The sequence below is a fragment of the Stegodyphus dumicola genome, chromosome X2 (genome assembly GCF_044657685.1).
Source record: "Stegodyphus dumicola isolate Sdum_Otavi_A_Nest chromosome X2, ASM4465768v1".
NCBI classification, from domain to species: domain Eukaryota; kingdom Metazoa; phylum Arthropoda; class Arachnida; order Araneae; family Eresidae; genus Stegodyphus; species Stegodyphus dumicola.
The window spans coordinates 53,552,182-53,572,751 of NC_140781.1; positions in this window are offsets into that span (position 1 = coordinate 53,552,182).

The window sequence follows — 20,570 nt, forward strand, 5'->3', positions numbered from 1 at the left end:
GTTGACGAGAATAAAACAAAAGCTGGGATTTTAAGATAAGTACTTTTCTTTCATCTAAACTAAATAAAATTTCTATATATAAGTGCCTTTAAATCAATAAATCTTATTTTTTCATCAGTTTAAAGCATTAAAAAATACTTGAAATTGCCACTGCTTGTGGCTTCCTTTGTGTATCAACTCCAAACAGACGCCAGCGTTATCAGTTCATGTCTGTCAACACTTACAAAGCCCTTAAGGAATCTCGAGAGAGGGAAAATTTGGGAATGAGAGGGATAATTTGGGCATCGCGCTATTTCCCTCTCGGATCTTCTGCATTCTCTTTTCTTTCTAGATCGCTTGAATATAGTTTCGGCTTTAAATAATATTATACCTCACCGATTTTTTCTCATACTGTTCTTTGCTATCTGTTAAATGTCCATATGTAAGGGATGGTTTATTCTTCACCGCCTTAAATGAATTTTTAGAACTATGAGCTTATATAAATAACAGTGTGCCTCATTGTGTTATATTAACATTATTTAACTAGTAATAAATTATGATAGTAAAATAATTAATCTTGTAATAAATTATGATAGTTAAATTAATAAATACTGTTTAATTTGTGTTTTTAATACATATACTCAGTAATTTACACACACACACACACACATATATATATATATTATTTTATTTATTTATTTATTTTTTTGGGTGTATGCGGTTGTGGTCTTGTATTGTATATGGTTCTATGTTGTTAGTCTGCTGCTGCTTTTTGAAAAATGTATGAAAATGTTGAGAATGAAAGTAGCATAAGTTACTTTGGGTAAATTAATATATACTTTTGTTTGATGACCTTTGTTGATATCTCAGGATGCAAGCGTACATATTACTTTATATTCCATGCTAAATACCTTGATACGAAGCATTTTAACACCGTCAATATTTGTTTTTTCCCCAGTAACACATCTATTCACCATTACCAAACACACTCACTACACAAACACACCTGTGAGACACTATTTATTGTAAATGAAGACAGTTTCTTCTCCTTTTAACTACACTCATGGACACAATCGTATTTTAGGGTATTTTCTACTTCTTTTCCTTTTCTTTGTATAGGCCCTTTTTTTCCCCTCTATTATTTTTGGGCCATTTATTTTAAATTTTATTTTGTCCCATCTTTTCTTCCTGGCCTTTTGAACTCGTACAAGATGTACGAAGTTCCCTTTTACTCTCCTCAAATACGAAATTGCCCCTCTTTCTATATACCTTTCCTTCGCACCTATGCTTGATTTTTCGACCATCCGTGGAGAAAGACTTAGCGGGTGCAAAACAAGACATCTGTCTACTTTGTCTGTCTGTCTGACCACGGGGAGTGGAATGTAAACATCGCGGTTAAAGACTTAGCAAAGGGGCTGTGTGATTACCGAGGCAAGCGGCAGCACGATCGCTGCGCTCCGTAAAAAAGTGAAAATTTTTCCTTTCCTCTTGGTGATTATCAATTAAATTTCTTTGAAAAATGTTTATTTTTCGCCTACAAAACCTATATCATTCCAATGAATTTCGGCTCCGATGTTGACGAGAATAAAACAAAAGCTGGGATTTTAAGATAAGTACTTTTCTTTCATCTAAACTAAATCAAATTTCTATAAATAAGTGCCTTTAAATCAATAAATATTAATTTTTCATCAGTTTAAAGCATTAAAAAATACTTGAAATTGCCACTGCTTGTGGCTTCCTTTGTGTATCAACTCCAAACAGACGCCAGCGTTATCAGTTCACGTCTGTCAACACTTACAAAGCCCTTAAGGAATCTCGAGAGAGGGAAAATTTGGGGATGAGAGGGATAATTTGGGCATCGCGCTATTTCCCTCTCGGATCTTCTGCATTCTCTTTTCTTTCTAGATCGCTTGAATATAGTTTCGCCTTTAAATAATATTATACCTCACCGATTTTTTCTCATACTGTTCTTTGCTATCTGTTAAATGTCCATATGTAAGGGATGGTTTATTCTTCACCGCCTTAAATGAATTTTTAGAACTATGAGCTTATATAAATAACAGTGTGCCTCATTGTGTTATATTAACATTATTTAACTAGTAATAAATTATGATAATAAAATAATTAATCTTGTAATAAATTATGATAGTTAAATTAATAAATACTGTTTAATTTGTGTTTTTAATACATATACTCAGTAATTTACACACACACACATATATATGAAATGTAATTTAATCAATTAATTTAAAAATATCATTACAGATTAGGGCTCTACCAATATTGAAGCTGACATGCTTTCTAGACATCCTGTTTCACAGCACCTCCAACATTATGTACATTTACTTGATAGAAATGAAATAATCCAACAACAAAAAACTGAATGACAACTCTAATGATTGTGTGGACTCATACACAAACTGTGAATGGCATGCCCTAAGATATTAACTTACAAATTCAGTTATGTTACTATTTCCTATTGCCGCGTAGCTAACCAGCAATATGTTATTAGTGCTTTATTTGTTCTGCACTTAGTTACTATATAGTTACTATAATTTCATTAATCATTTATTATATTTTATATACTGTATTAATTATATTCAAATATTTTATGTCATATTTTATGTAAACATTTTGTGTGCCTTGAGGTAAATCCAATCAGTTTTCCTACTCACTTAATTTCCTAATAACTAAATTTTCTGCTCTCACTATCTGGATTGTCTTGGGTCGACGGCCGCGACTGCAAGCCTTTTCAGATGGGGGATAATCTGTAATGATATTTTTAAATTAATTGATTAAATTAAATTCTAATAATATTGCTAATTAATGTGATGGCGATTCTCTACCTAAATTGCATCCCTGTTTAATTTTTAAATTAGTACAATCAGTACTCAACTCAAATAATTTGCATTCGTAAAGTACTAAAATTACATAATTCAAATTATTATCAAGAACAAACAAGGTAATTTGTTTACTAATCCGTCCAATTTTCATTTGTATACAACATATTTTGTTGAAGATTATTTTTCCTTTAGTTTGGGTTACTGAAAATGATCTAACTCTTTGTACTTTTAAACGTAATTGTCTAGCTGTTTTGGAAGAAATTATTGATATGGTGGCAGCACTGTCTACAACACACTCTAGACGTTTCTTATTGGACAAATATCCCGACACCTTTAATAGTCAACTACTGTGAGGGGTTTCTGGGGTTGGTTCTATTGCAAGGGGCGTAACATTAGGTGTATCAGATCTCTCCCTTCTGAAAGGACAAACCTGAAACCAGTGAAAAGCATTTGGGATTCCGTTCCGGGTGCAAAGTCTACAGGGACTAGGTGGCAATGGCAATCTATTTTGAGAATTATAATTATGATGGCTTGTAAATCCTGGACCACTGAACCGATTATAAAAATTACTTGGTCTCTGAAAACGTTGGAAATTGTTGGGTCTAGGAGAATCTTGTCTCACAGTAGCTGAAATTCTACTTCTATTAAATCGATTGTAATCTTGGGGACTGTTCTCAATCGGAGTAACAAATCTGGGAGGTGCACTTTTGATTTGTTGATTTTCGCTAATCTTAATAAGCTTATGGACATGAGTAAGCCAAGAGATGGGGTCAGAGGGTGCGTTGATCGTCATTAAGGATTTTAATTCTGTAGGAAGGCCATCCGTCAGACCCTCCAAGATCATTTCATGAGTTAGATTTAATTTTTTACCAATATCTAATTTTTTGCGAAAATATTGCGTTATGTCCTCTTTATGATTGTACTTGTAATTGGCAAAATCACCAAACGTAGTTAAAGTGGGGTCGAAAAAATTTTCCTTTAAAATTTGGACTAATTCCACATATTTAGTAATTTTATGGCAGTTTTTGACATATACGCTAAGTGCATTACCTTTTAGATATCGAGCTACATTATTAAGCTTCCACGTTTCATCTTTATCTAAATGAGTTTTGTTAAAGTACTCAAGCCATGAATTTATATCCATATCATTCTGCGCGTCAAAGGGAATTATACTTGTTTCAGGTTCAGCGCTAGCTGCCCTTAATGAATCATCAGGATCAGAGATGTTTTCATTAGCCATTATTCTCTTAATAATACTTTCATAAATAAAACTAACTCAAAAATAATACTCTTTAAATTTTCCCAAAACAATATTAAAACCAAAATACATCCTTTAGATACCAAATTTAAAATACATTTATACCAAAATAATACTTTTTAAAATTTTCAAAATAAAAACACTATTATTAAATCAGTAATTATAATTCAATAGTAATAATATCATTTGCATCGCCAATCTTTTTACTAATTGCTTCTGTTTGACTTATTGTGACGAGAATACGAGTGATGAAATCGACACGAAAATACACATTTTTGTGCACTCTTGATTAGATTTTTGCAAAACACGATCAATCACCACACAAGCACAAAGCTCTCGAGAGCAACACAGAACGGCGTAGACGTAGGGAAAGATTTCCATCCTCAAAAGTAGGTCAACGGTAAGAGCACATTTGATGAACGACGAACTTTCGATGGAAACACAAATCACACATCACAGGGGGCAGAAGGATGCTTCTCTGGACGTAAAATAATCTGCAGAATACCAGAATACAGGTAACAGAAGGATGATTCTCTTGAAGCAAGAACGCCTAGCGAAAAATGTAGAAACATAGAAGTCGCACAGCGGGAAATTCATCTAAAGTGCGTAACTTTTATCCGTATAATCCTTGGGGTATCTTCTTTTTTAGATAATCCCTTTGAAGGTGGTATCCTACCGGCTTTCTGAAATGTAATTTCTCATACATTATTTGTTTTGTGCAGCCGGGGCAACAGGAATGAGACAAATTTTGGAATATAAAGTGGTAGGTTTATTTTAGCATCCATCTCACAAGCGTTCTCCTCGTACCTCGAGCAGAAGCCCAATTTATACATATGTGTACGTCACGAAGCTTATCCAATCAGCGATATTAATTGAAATCACGAGGTGACGCTATCTTCTCATCAGGAGTGTTCTTAAGTACTTTATGTATTATGACAGATTTATGAGTTTGTCGATTTTGCGGGCGCCAACAGGTTAATATATTTTATACTAAAGAAAGGATTTCGCCAAAATTTAGGAACAGGGATGCAATTTATGTAGAGAATCGCCATCACATTATTAAGCAATATTATTAGAATTTAATTTAATCAATTAATTTAAAAATATCATTACATATATATATATATATATATATATATTATTTTATTTATTTATTTATTTTTTTTGGGTGTATGCGGTTGTGGTCTTGTATTGTATATGGTTCTATGTTGTTAGTCTGCTGCTGCATTTTGAAAAATGTATGAAAATGTTGAGAATGAAAGTAGCATAAGTTACTTTGGTTAAATTAATATATACTTTTGTTTGATGACCTTTGTTGATATCTCAGGATGAAAGCGTACATATTACTTTATATTCCATGCTAAATACCTTGATACGAAGCATTTTAACACCGTCAATATTTGTTTTTTCCCCAGTAACACATCTATTCACCATTACTAAACACACTCGTTACACAAACACACCTGTGAGACACTATTTATTGTAAATGAAGACAGTTTCTTCTCCTTTTAACTACACTCATGGACAAAATCGTGTTTTAGGATATTTTCTACTTCTTTTCCTTTTCTTTGTATAGGCCCCCTTTTTTTTCCCTCTATTATTTTTGGGCCATTTATTTTAAATTTTATTTTGTCCCATCTTTTCTTCCTGGCCTTTTGAACTCGTACAAGATGTACGAAGTTCCCTTTTACTCTCCTCAAATACGAAATTGCCCCTCTTTCTCTATACCTTTCCTTCGCACCTATGCTTGATTTTTCGCCCATCGGTGCAGAAAGACTTAGCGGGTGCAAAACAAGACATCTGTCTACTTTGTCTGTCTGTCTGTCTGACCACGGGGAGTGGAATGTAAACATCGCGGTTAAAGACTTAGCAAAGGGGCTGTGTGATTACCGAGGCAAGCGGCAGCACGATCGCTGCGCTCCGTAAAAAAGTGAAAATATTTCCTTTCCTCTTGGTGATTATCAATTAAATTTCTTTGAAAAATGTTTATTTTTCGCCTACAAAACCTATATCATTCCAATGAATTTCGGCTCCGATGTTGACGAGAATAAAACAGCGGACAATGTAAGGATATACTCCAAAAGCCTGGAATTTTAAGATAAGTACTTTTCTTTCATCTAAACTAAATCACATTTCTATAAATAAGTGCCTTTAAATCAATAAATCTTAATTTTTCATCAGTTTAAAGCATTAAAAAATACTTGAAATTGCCACTGCTTGTGGCTTCCTTTGTGTATCAACTCCAAACAGACGCCAGCGTTATCAGTTCACGTCTGTCAACACTTACAAAGCCCTTAAGGAATCTCGAGAGAGGGAAAATTTGGGGATGAGAGGGATAATTTGGGCATCGCGCTATTTCCCTCTCGGATCTTCTGCATTCTCTTTTCTTTCTAGATCGCTTGAATATAGTTTCGCCTTTAAATAATATTATACCTCACCGATTTTTTCTCATACTGTTCTTTGCTATCTGTTAAATGTCCATATGTAAGGGATGGTTTATTCTTCACCGCCTTAAATGAATTTTTAGAACTATGAGCTTATATAAATAACAGTGTGCCTCATTGTGTTATATTAACATTATTTAACTAGTAATAAATTATGATAGTAAAATAATTAATCTTGTAATAAATTATGATAGTTAAATTAATAAATACTGTTTAATTTGTGTTTTTAATACATATACTCAGTAATTTACACACACACACACACACATATATATATGAAATGTAATTTCTCATACATTATTTGTTTTGTGCAGCCGGGGCAACAGGAATGAGACAAATTTTGGAATATAAAGTGGTAAGTTTATTTTAGCATCCATCTCGTAAGCGTTCTCCTCGTACCTTGAGCAGAAACCCTACTTATACATATGTGTACGTCACGAAGCTCCTCCAATCAGCGATATTAATTGAAATCACGAGGTGACGCTATCTTCTCATCAGGAGTGTTCTTAAGTACTTTATGTAATATGACAGATTTATGAGTTTGGCGATTTGGCGGGCGCCAACAGGTTAATATATTTTATACTAAAGAAAGGATTTCGCCAAAATTTAGGAACAGGGATGCAATTTAGGTAGAGAATCGCCAACACATTATTAAGCAACATTAATAGAATTTAATTTAATCAATTGCTTTAAAAATATCATTACAGATTATCCCCCCCATCTGAAAAGGCTTGCAGTCGCGGCCGTCGACCCAAGACAGTCCAGATAGTGAGAGCAGAAAATTTAGTTATTAGGAAATTAAGTGAGTAGGAAAACTGATTGGATTTACCTCAAGGGACACAAAATGTTTACATAAAATATGACATAAAATATTTGAATATAATTAATACAGTATATAAAATATAATAAATGATTAATGAAATTATAATATAGTAACTAATTATAATATAGTAACTAAGTGCAGAACAAATAAAGCACTAATAACATATTGCTGGTTAGCTACGCGGCAATAGGAAATAGTAATATAACTGAATTTGTAAGTTTATATCTTAGGGCATGCCATTCACAGTTTGTGTATGAGTCCGTACAATCATTAGAGTTGTCATTCAGGCTCATCTTTAGTCTTTTACTGGTCTTTGGAGATCTCCGGAGCATTTAATTAGCGCTAGAATTATGGATCAGCATTGGCACTGAAAACATTTGAGTTTTTATGTCACGATACTAGAGCTCTTATCTCTTGTTGAAAATACACATTTTGCTAGGTTTTTAACATATTTTGTCACTCTATTTTTCTCTTATTAATGATAACAAAACAAAATTTAACTTCCAACATCCATACCAGTTTTTTGTACACGATGCTGCAGAAACATAAAATGAAATTCAGAAATTTCAACAACTGAAATTTAACTTTTTCAACTGTTGCTACAATTTATAACACAAACATAGGAAAACATGAGCTCAAGGAAATGTGAGGGTATAGTACTCTACTTGTAGTATAGCCTCAATTGAGTGTTTCCCACACGGAAAGTGCATTGAACCTGAAACTCAAGTTTGAAGGAGCCCAGTAAAAGAAAAGGGCAGACAAACTTTTCAGACACTGAGAGATAAATCAATTATTAAGGGGGACAACAGGATGAAAACTAAAAGAAGGGTTATGGATAGTTTATTGATTTATAAATTTTGATTTATTCATGATGTAATTTAAAGTTCTCGGGTGGATAATAGAACCTTAATTTTGACGCATGTACAATCTCAGTTGGTTTCTTCGTGTGAAAATTTTCCCTGTCGATTTCATAATTAACTTCAGATAATTTATTCATAATCCGATAAGGGCCTGAATAGGGTGAAGTCAATTTTCTAGTATTTGGGTATTCAAATTCCTCGTAAAGGACAAAATCTCCAGGTTGAAATTTAGATTCTACAAATCTGATGTCATATCTAGTTTTATTCTTTCGGTGGTATTCGATAGTTCTTTTCTTTGCTAAAGCCCTTGCTTCATTTAAGGAAGGGTATTTATTTTGTTCAATTGGAGATTCAAAAGGGAGGTTACCAAATAGTAAGTATGCTGGGGTGAACTTAGTTACCGTATGAGGGGAGTTGTTATATTCGATAACAACTTGCTCTAGCACTTTAGTCCACTGTACTTTTTTAGAAGAAGAATTTACTTTACATTTTAGTCGACTTACTATTGATTGATTTACTCTTTCTACTTTACCATTTGTCTGGGGATGGTGAGATGAAGTTAAAAGTTGTTTAACATTATGCTTTTTAAGAAATTTTTTGAATCTAGAGGAAGTGAAGGCTGCATTCCTGTCACTCAGAATTTTTTCGGGGACTTGTATTTGAAATATTTGTTTTAGACAATTGGCATAGGTTTCTGAAGTTACACTTTTAGAGGGAAAAGCCCAGACATATCTTGTTGCATGGTCAATAACTATATGTAAATATTTTTTTGTAGAATTATAATAATTAAATCCTCCCACAGTGTCAATAGAGAGACATTCGAAAGGTTTGTCGGTTGGGGGTACGTCTTGCATAAGACCAAATTTTTTCTGTTTTTTCTTTTTATTAAGTTGACAAGTATGACAATGTTTAACAAAATTTCCGATATCTTCGCTAATATGAGGCCAATAATATTGAGGTGTGATTAAGTTAAGCATAATTTGAACTCCCGGGTGACCAAAATTTTCATGGGTTTTATTCAACAATTTTAATCTTAAAGATTTAGGTACTACAATTTTATAAAAATTCTTTTTCTTAATTACCATCATATCATTTATCTCTTGGTAATTTTTTCCGGAGACATTATCAGTTTTTTGTTGTTGGATTATTTCATTTCTATCAAGTAAATGTACATAATGTTGGAGGTGCTGTGAAACAGGATGTCTAGAAAGCATGTCAGCTTCAATATTGGTAGAGCCCTTCTGATACTTTACTTCATAATTGAACATACTTAGTTTGAGTGACCAACGGAAGAGTCTACCTTTTAAATTTTTAACATTTTTGAGCCAAACGAGGGCCGCATGGTCCGTATGTATAACAAATTTTTGTCCATGCAGATAGTAATAGAATTTGTCTAGGGCATCTACTATGGCCAAACATTCTAACTCAGTAATCGTATAATTTTTCTCATAATTTCTTAAAGTTCGGGAATGATATGATACAGGGTGAAGGACATCATTTTCATCTGGTTGTTTCAAAACAGCTCCAACAGCAGTTTGAGAAGCGTCAACAAAAATATGACATGGCCTACTGGAATCATACAATTGTAAAACAGGTTTGGAAATCAGTATTCTTTTCATTTCGTCGAAAGCTTTTTGACATTGGTCATCCCATTCCCACTTGACATCTTTTTTCAAGAGTCTGTTTAATGGAGCTCTAATAGTTGCATAATTCGGAATGAATCTATGATACACATTCACACTTCCCAAAACTCTCTGTAACTCTTTGGTGTTACTGGGGTTTTTAAGTTTCTTAATAACTTCTATATTATGGTTATCGGGAATTATTCTACCATTTTTTATTTCATAGCCAAGAAATGTGATCTGATCTCGGGCGAACACACACTTGTTTCGATTCAATTTAATATGCTCCTCTTTAAACACCTCAAATAAAATTTTTAAATGTTCCAAATGTTCCTTCTCAGAGGAAGAGTAAACGATGATATCATCAAAGTAACTGCAAGCGAAATTAATTTTATTTTTTGTTAATATTCGTCTAATTGTTCTGTTAAAAATTGCAGGAGCATTTTTGAAACCAAAAGGGAGTCTTAACCATTCGAATAATCCAAAATTCGTGCAAAAAGCTAATTTCTCAGTATCTGCAGGGTGAATCGGGATATGCCAGAAACCAGATCTCAAATCAATTGTAGAAAATACTTTTGCTTTACTTAATTTGTCTAACAAAGTGTCAATGCGAGGAAGAGGGTTTGCATCTGTTTTAGCCAGGGAATTCAATTTTCGATAATCTATACACAATCTAGTTTTTTTTTCCTTCCTCACGTTTAAGTACTAAAGTCACGGGGGATGAATATGGGCTACAACTTTCTTTAATTATACCTGCTTGTAATAATTGCTCAATTTGGGTCTTAATTTCCTCTTCTTCCATAGGGGATGTTCTATAAGGTCTTAATGATACAGGCAAATCAGAATTTAAATTAATTCGTTGAGGTTCAATATTAATTTTTCCTACATCATACTTATTTTTAGAAAACACAGACGAATAATCATTTAACAATTTTTCCAAGTTATACTCTTTGTTATCGAAAGTATTAGAAACAGCATTTTTCACATAAATGTTAGACTGAGAAACTAATTCCTTTGGATTTGTAGTCCGAGATTTACAGGTTGGAAAATTTCTTACATCATCATTATTAACACATGGATAAACATTTGTTGTACCACCTTGAAGTTGGAGGTGTAGAGATATGGGTCGGCTGTCAAAATGGCAGTCATCATTAAGTACAATATCTCTCTGTTTAATTTTTAAATTAGTACAATCAATACTCAACTCAAATAATTTGCATTCATAAAGTCCTAAAATTACATAATTCAAATTAGTATCAAGAACAAACAAGGTAATTTGTTTACTAATCCGTCCAATTTTCATTTGTATACAACATATTTTGTTGAAGATTATTTTTCCTTTAGTTTGGGTTACTGAAAATGATCTAACTCTTTGTACTTTTAAACGTAATTGTCTAGCTGTTTTGGAAGAAATTATTGATATGGTGGCAGCACTGTCTACAACACACTCTAGACGTTTCTTATTGGGCAAATATCCCGACACCTTTAATAGTCAACTACTGTGAGGGGTTTCTGGGGTTGGGTCTATTGCAAGGGGCGTAACATTAGGTGTATCAGATCTCTCCCTTCTGAAAGGACAAACCTGAAACCAGTGAAAAGCATTTGGGATTCCGTTCCGGGTGCAAAGTCTACAGGGACTAGGTGGCAATGGCAATCTATTTTGAGAATTATAATGGCTTGTAAATCCTGGACCACTGAACCGATTATAAAAATTACTTGGTCTCTGAAAACGTTGGAAATTCTTGGGTCTAGGAGAATATTGTCTCACAGTAGCTGAAATTCTACTTCTATTAAATCGATTGTAATCTTGGGAACTGTTCTCAATCGGAGTAACAAATCTGGGAGGTGCACTTTTGATTTGTTGATTTTCTCTAATCTTAATAAGCTTATGGACATGAGTAAGCCAAGAGATGGGGTCAGAGGGTGCGTTGATCGTCATTAAGAATTTTAATTCTATATGAAGGCCATCCGTCAGACCCTCCAAGATCATTTCATGAGTTAGATTTAATTTTTTACCAATATCTAATTTTTTGCGAAAATATTGCGTTATGTCCTCTTTATGATTGTACTTGTAATTGGCAAAATCACCAAACGTAGTTAAAGTGGGGTCGAAAAAATTTTCCTTTAAAATTTGGACTAATTCCACATATTTAGTAATTTTATGGCAGTTTTTGACATATACGCTAAGTGCATTACCTTTTAGATATCGAGCTACATTATTAAGCTTCCACGTTTCATCTTTATCTAAATGAGTTTTGTTAAAGTACTCAAGCCATGAATTTATATCCATATCATTCTGCGCGTCAAAGGGAATTATACTTGTTTCAGGTTCAGCGCTAGCTGCCCTTAATGAATCATCAGGATCAGAGAGGTTTTCATTAGCCATTATTCTTTTAACAATACTTTCATAAATAAAACTAATAATACTTTATAAATAAAACTAATAATACTTTCATAAATAAAACTAACTCAAAAATAATATTCTTTAAATTTTCCCAAAACAATATTAAAACCAAAATACATCCTTTAAATACCAAATTTAAAATACATTTATACCAAAATAATACTTTTTAAAATTTTCAAAATAAAAACACTATTATTAAATCAGTAATTATAACTCAATAGTAATAATATCATTTGCATCGCCAATCTTTTTACTAATTGCTTCTGTTTGACTTATTGTGACGAGAATACGAGTGATGAAATCGACACGAAAATACACATTTTTGCGCACTCTTGTTTAGATTTTCGCAAAACACGATCAATCACCACACAAGCACAAAGCTCTCGAGAGCAACACAGAACGGCGTAGACGTAGGGAAAGATTTCCATCCTCAAAAGTAGGTCAACGGTAAGAGCACATTTGATGAACGACGAACTTTCGATGGAAACACAAATCACACATCACAGGGGGCAGAAGGATGCTTCTCTGGACGTAAAATAATCTGCAGAATACCAGAATACAGGTAACAGAAGGATGATTCTCTTGAAGCAAGAACGCCTAGCGAAAAATGTAGAAACATAAAAGTCGCACAGCGGCAAATTCATCTAAAGTGCGTAACATTTTATCCGTATAATCCTTGGGGTATTTTCTTTTTTAGATAATCCCTTTGAAGTTGGTATCCTACCGGCTTTCTGAAATGTAATTTCTCATACATTATTTGTTTTGTGCAGCCGGGGCAACAGGAATGAGACAAATTTTGGAATATAAAGTGGTAAGTTTATTTTAGCATCCATCTCGTAAGCGTTCTCCTCGTACCTTGAGCAGAAACCCTACTTATACATATGTGTACGTCACGAAGCTCCTCCAATCAGCGATATTAATTGAAATCACGAGGTGACGCTATCTGCTCATCAGGAGTGTTCTTAAGTACTTTATGTAATATGACAGATTTATGAGTTTGGCGATTTGGCGGGCGCCAACAGGTTAATATATTTTATACTAAAGAAAGGATTTCGCCAAAATTTAGGAACAGGGATGCAATTTAGGTAGAGAATCGCCAACACATTATTAAGCAACATTAATAGAATTTAATTTAATCAATTGCTTTAAAAATATCATTACATATATATATATTATTTTATTTATTTATTTATTTCTTTGGGTGTATGCGGTTGTGGTCTTGTATTGTATATGGTTCTATGTTGTTAGTCTGCTGCTGCTTTTTGAAAAATGTATGAAAATGTTGAGAATGAAAGTAGCATAAGTTACTTTGGTTAAATTAATATATACTTTTGTTTGATGACCTTTGTTGATATCTCAGGATGCAAGCGTACATATTACTTTATATTCCATGCTAAATACCTTGATACGAAGCATTTTAACACCGTCAATATTTGTTTTTTCCCCAGTACCACATCTATTCACCATTACCAAACACACTCACTACACAAACACACCTATGAGACACTATTTATTGTAAATGAAGACAGTTTCTTCTCCTTTTAACTACACTCATGGACACAATCGTATTTTAGGATATTTTCTACTTCTTTTCCTTTTCTTTGTATAGGCCGTTTTTCCCCCCTCTATTATTTTTGGGCCATTTATTTTAAATTTTATTTTGTCCCATCTTTTCTTCCTGGCCTTTTGAACTCGTACAAGATGTACGAAGTTCCCTTTTACTCTCCTCAAATACGAAATTGCCCCTCTTTCTATATACCTTTCCTTCGCACCTATGCTTGATTTTTCGCCCATCGGTGCAGAAAGAATTAGCGGGTGCAAAACAAGACATCTCTCTACTTTGTCTGTCTGTCTGTCTGACCACGGAGATCGGAGATCATCATTCGTTAAGTGGTGTTCGGGCCGAGGGCCTTTACCACTTCATGTTTATCAATCCCCTAAGGACCTGTAAAAGTTCGTTAAATTCCATAAACTGGAAAAGTCCTGTGCACTTGTTATAAAAGTGCAAAGTCTTCAGTAGTGAAGAAGTTGATCAGGGGTGGCGACTTATGTCTGACCACGGGGAGTGGAATGTAAACATCGCGGTTAAAGACTTAGCAAAGGGGCTGTGTGATTACCGAGGCAAGCGGCAGCACGATCGCTGCGCTCCGTAAAAAAGTGAAAATTTTTCCTTTCCTCTTGGTGATTATCAATTAAATTTCTTTGAAAAATGTTTATTTTTCACCTACAAAACCTATATCATTCCAATGAATTTCGGCTCCGATGTTGACGAGAATAAAACAGCGGACAATGTAACGATATACTCCAAAAGCCTGGAATTTTAAGATAAGTACTTTTCTTTCATCTAAACTAAATCAAATTTCTATAAATAAGTGCCTTTAAATCAATAAATCTTAATTTTTCATCAGTTTAAAGCATTAAAAAATACTTGAAATTGCCACTGCTTGTGGCTTCCTTTGTGTATCAACTCCAAACAGACGCCAGCGTTATCAGTTCACGTCTGTCAACACTTACAAAGCCCTTAAGGAATCTCGAGAGAGGGAAAATTTGGGGATGAGAGGGATAATTTGGGCATCGCGCTATTTCCCACTCGGATCTTCTGCATTCTCTTTTCTTTCTAGATCGCTTGAATATAGTTTCGCCTTTAAATAATATTATACCTCACCGATTTTTTCTCATACTGTTCTTTGCTATCTGTTAAATATCCATATGTAAGGGATGGTTTATTCTTCACCGCCTTAAATGAATTTTTAGAACTATGAGCTTATATAAATAACAGTGTGCCTCATTGTGTTATATTAACATTATTTAACTAGTAATAAATTATGATAGTAAAATAATTAATCTTGTAATAAATTATGATAGTTAAATTAATAAATACTGTTTAATTTGTGTTTTTAATACATATACTCAGTAATTTACACACACACACACACACATATATATATATATATTATTTTATTTATTTATTTATTTTTTTGGGTGTATGCGGTTGTGGTCTTGTATTGTATATGGTTCTATGTTGTTAGTCTGCTGCTGCTTTTTGAAAAATGTATGAAAATGTTGAGAATGAAAGTAGCATAAGTTACTTTGGTTAAATTAATATATACTTTTGTTTGATGACCTTTGTTGATATCTCAGGATGCAAGCGTACATATTACTTTATATTCCATGCTAAATACCTTGATACGAAGCATTTTAACACCGTCAATATTTGTTTTTTCCCCAGTACCACATCTATTCACCATTACCAAACACACTCACTACACAAACACACCTATGAGACACTATTTATTGTAAATGAAGACAGTTTCTTCTCCTTTTAACTACACTCATGGACACAATCGTATTTTAGGATATTTTCTACTTCTTTTCCTTTTCTTTGTATAGGCCCTTTTTTTCCCCCTCTATTATTTTTGGGCCATTTATTTTAAATTTTATTTTGTCCCATCTTTTCTTCCTGTCCTTTTGAACTCGTACAAGATGTACGAAGTTCCCTTTTACTCTCCTCAAATACGAAATTGCCCCTCTTTCTATATACCTTTCCTTCGCACCTATGCTTGATTTTTCGCCCATCGGTGCAGAAAGAATTAGCGGGTGCAAAACAAGACATCTCTCTACTTTGTCTGTCTGTCTGTCTGACCACGGAGATCGGAGATCATCATTCGTTAAGTGGTGTTCGGCCCGAGGGCCTTTACCACTACATGTTTATCAATCCCCTAAGGACCTGTAAAAGTTCGTTAAATTCCATAAACTGGAAAAGTCCTGTGCACTTGTTATAAAAGTGCAAAGTCTTCAGTAGTGAAGAAGTTGATCAGGGGTGGCGACTTATGTCTGACCACGGGGAGTGGAATGTAAACATCGCGGTTAAAGACTTAGCAAAGGGGCTGTGTGATTACCGAGGCAAGCGGCAGCACGATCGCTGCGCTCCGTAAAAAAGTGAAAATTTTTCCTTTCCTCTTGGTGATTATCAATTAAATTTCTTTGAAAAATGTTTATTTTTCACCTACAAAACCTATATCATTCCAATGAATTTCGGCTCCGATGTTGACGAGAATAAAACAGCGGACAATGTAACGATATACTCCAAAAGCCTGGAATTTTAAGATAAGTACTTTTCTTTCATCTAAACTAAATCACATTTCTATAAATAAGTGCCTTTAAATCAATAAATCTTAATTTTTCATCAGTTTAAAGCATTAAAAAATACTTGAAATTGCCACTGCTTGTGGCTTCCTTTGTGTATCAACTCCAAACAGACGCCAGCGTTATCAGTTCACGTCTGTCAACACTTACAAAGCCCTTAAGGAATCTCGAGAGAGGGAAAATTTGGGGATGAGAGGGATAATTTGGGCATCGCGCTATTTCCCTCTCGGATCTTCTGCATTCTCTTTTCTTTCTAGATCGCTTGAATATAGTTTCGCCTTTAAATAATATTATACCTCACCGATTTTTTCTCATACTGTTCTTTGCTATCTGTTAAATGTCCATATGTAAGGGATGGTTTATTCTTCACCGCCTTAAATGAATTTTTAGAACTATGAGCTTATATAAATAACAGTGTGCCTCATTGTGTTATATTAACATTATTTAACTAGTAATAAATTATGATAATAAAATAATTAATCTTGTAATAAATTATGATAGTTAAATTAATAAATACTGTTTAATTTGTGTTTTTAATACATATACTCAGTAATTTACACACACACACATATATATGAAATGTAATTTAATCAATTAATTTAAAAATATCATTACAGATTAGGGCTCTACCAATATTGAAGCTGACATGCTTTCTAGACATCCTGTTTCACAGCACCTCCAATATTATGTACATTTACTTGATAGAAATGAAATACTCCAACAACAAAAAACTGAATGACAACTCTAATGATTGTATGGACTCATACACAAACTGTGAATGGCATGTCCTAAGATATTAACTTACAAATTCAGTTATGTTACTATTTCCTATTGCCGCGTAGCTAACCAGCAATATGTTATTAGTGCTTTATTTGTTCTGCACTTAGTTACTATATAGTTACTATAATTTCATTAATCATTTATTATATTTTATATACTGTATTAATTATATTCAAATATTTTATGTCATATTTTATGTAAACATTTTGTGTGCCTTGAGGTAAATCCAATCAGTTTTCCTACTCACTTAATTTCCTAATAACTAAATTTTCTGCTCTCACTATCTGGATTGTCTTGGGTCGACGGCCGCGACTGCAAGCCTTTTCAGATGGGGGATAATCTGTAATGATATTTTTAAATTAATTGATTAAATTAAATTCTAATAATATTGCTAATTAATGTGATGGCGATTCTCTACCTAAATTGCATCCCTGTTTAATTTTTAAATTAGTACAATCAGTACTCAACTCAAATAATTTGCATTCGTAAAGTACTAAAATTACATAATTCAAATTATTATCAAGAACAAACAAGGTAATTTGTTTACTAATCCGTCCAATTTTCATTTGTATACAACATATTTTGTTGAAGATTATTTTTCCTTTAGTTTGGGTTACTGAAAATGATCTAACTCTTTGTACTTTTAAACGTAATTGTCTAGCTGTTTTGGAAGAAATTATTGATATGGTGGCACCACTGTCTACAACACACTCTAGACGTTTCTTATTGGACAAATATCCCGACACCTTTAATAGTCAACTACTGTGAGGGGTTTCTGGGGTTGGTTCTATTGCAAGGGGCGTAACATTAGGTGTATCAGATCTCTCCCTTCTGAAAGGACAAACCTGAAACCAGTGAAAAGCATTTGGGATTCCGTTCCGGGTGCAAAGTCTACAGGGACTAGGTGGCAATGGCAATCTATTTTGAGAATTATAATTATGATGGCTTGTAAATCCTGGACCACTGAACCGATTATAAAAATTACTTGGTCTCTGAAAACGTTGGAAATTGTTGGGTTTAGGAGAATCTTGTCTCACAGTAGCTGAAATTCTACTTCTATTAAATCGATTGTAATCTTGGGGACTGTTCTCAATCGGAGTAACAAATCTGGGAGGTGCACTTTTGATTTGTTGATTTTCGCTAATCTTAATAAGCTTATGGACATGAGTAAGCCAAGAGATGGGGTCAGAGGGTGCGTTGATCGTCATTAAGGATTTTAATTCTGTAGGAAGGCCATCCGTCAGACCCTCCAAGATCATTTCATGAGTTAGATTTAATTTTTTACCAATATCTAATTTTTTGCGAAAATATTGCGTTATGTCCTCTTTATGATTGTACTTGTAATTGGCAAAATCACCAAACGTAGTTAAAGTGGGGTCGAAAAAATTTTCCTTTAAAATTTGGACTAATTCCACATATTTAGTAATTTTATGGCAGTTTTTGACATATACGCTAAGTGCATTACCTTTTAGATATCGAGCTACATTATTAAGCTTCCACGTTTCATCTTTATCTAAATGAGTTTTGTTAAAGTACTCAAGCCATGAATTTATATCCATATCATTCTGCGCGTCAAAGGGAATTATACTTGTTTCAGGTTCAGCGCTAGCTGCCCTTAATGAATCATCAGGATCAGAGATGTTTTCATTAGCCATTATTCTCTTAATAATACTTTCATAAATAAAACTAACTCAAAAATAATACTCTTTAAATTTTCCCAAAACAATATTAAAACCAAAATACATCCTTTAAATACCAAATTTAAAATACATTTATACCAAAATAATACTTTTTAAAATTTTCAAAATAAAAACACTATTATTAAATCAGTAATTATAATTCAATAGTAATAATATCATTTGCATCGCCAATCTTTTTACTAATTGCTTCTGTTTGACTTATTGTGACGAGAATACGAGTGATGAAATCGACACGAAAATACACATTTTTGTGCACTCTTGATTAGATTTTTGCAAAACACGATCAATCACCACACAAGCACAAAGCTCTCGAGAGCAACACAGAACGGCGTAGACGTAGGGAAAGATTTCCATCCTCAAAAGTAGGTCAACGGTAAGAGCACATTTGATGAACGACGAACTTTCGATGGAAACACAAATCACACATCACAGGGGGCAGAAGGATGCTTCTCTGGACGTAAAATAATCTGCAGAATACCAGAATACAGGTAACAGAAGGATGATTCTCTTGAAGCAAGAACGCCTAGCGAAAAATGTAGAAACATAGAAGTCGCACAGCGGGAAATTCATCTAAAGTGCGTAACTTTTATCCGTATAATCCTTGGGGTATCTTCTTTTTTAGATAATCCCTTTGAAGGTGGTATCCTACCGGCTTTCTGAAATGTAATTTCTCATACATTATTTGTTTTGTGCAGCCGGGGCAACAGGAATGAGACAAATTTTGGAATATAAAGTGGTAGGTTTATTTTAGCATCCATCTCACAAGCGTTCTCCTCGTACCTCGAGCAGAAGCCCAATTTATACATATGTGTACGTCACGAAGCTCCTCCAATCAGCGATATTAATTGAAATCACGAGGTGACGCTATCTTCTCATCAGGAGTGTTCTTAAGTACTTTATGTATTATGACAGATTTATGAGTTTGGCGATTTGGCGGGCGCCAACAGGTTAATATATTTTATACTAAAGAAAGGATTTCGCCAAAATTTAGCAACAGGGATGCAATTTATGTAGAGAATCGCCATCACATTATTAAGCAATATTATTAGAATTTAATTTAATCAATTAATTTAAAAATATCATTACATATATATATATATATATATATATATATTATTTTATTTATTTATTTATTTTTTTTGGGTGTATGCGGTTGCGGTCTTGTATTGTATATGGTTCTATGTTGTTAGTCTGCTGCTGCATTTTGAAAAATGTATGAAAATGTTGAGAATGAAAGTAGCATAAGTTACTTTGGTTAAATTAATATATACTTTTGTTTGATGACCTTTGTTGATATCTCAGGATGCAAGCGTACATATTACTTTATATTCCATGCTAAATACCTTGATACGAAGCATTTTAACACCGTCAATATTTGTTTTTTCCCCAGTAACACATCTATTCACCATTACCAAACACACTCGTTACACAAACACACCTGTGAGACACTATTTATTGTAAATGAAGACAGTTTCTTCTCCTTTTAACTACACTCATGGACAAAATCGTGTTTTAGGATATTTTCTACTTCTTTTCCTTTTCTTTGTATAGGCCCCCTTTTTTTTCCCTCTATTATTTTTGGGCCATTTATTTTAAATTTTATTTTGTCCCATCTTTTCTTCCTGGCCTTTTGAACTCGTACAAGATGTACGAAGTTCCCTTTTACTCTCCTCAAATACGAAATTGCCCCTCTTTCTATATACCTTTCCTT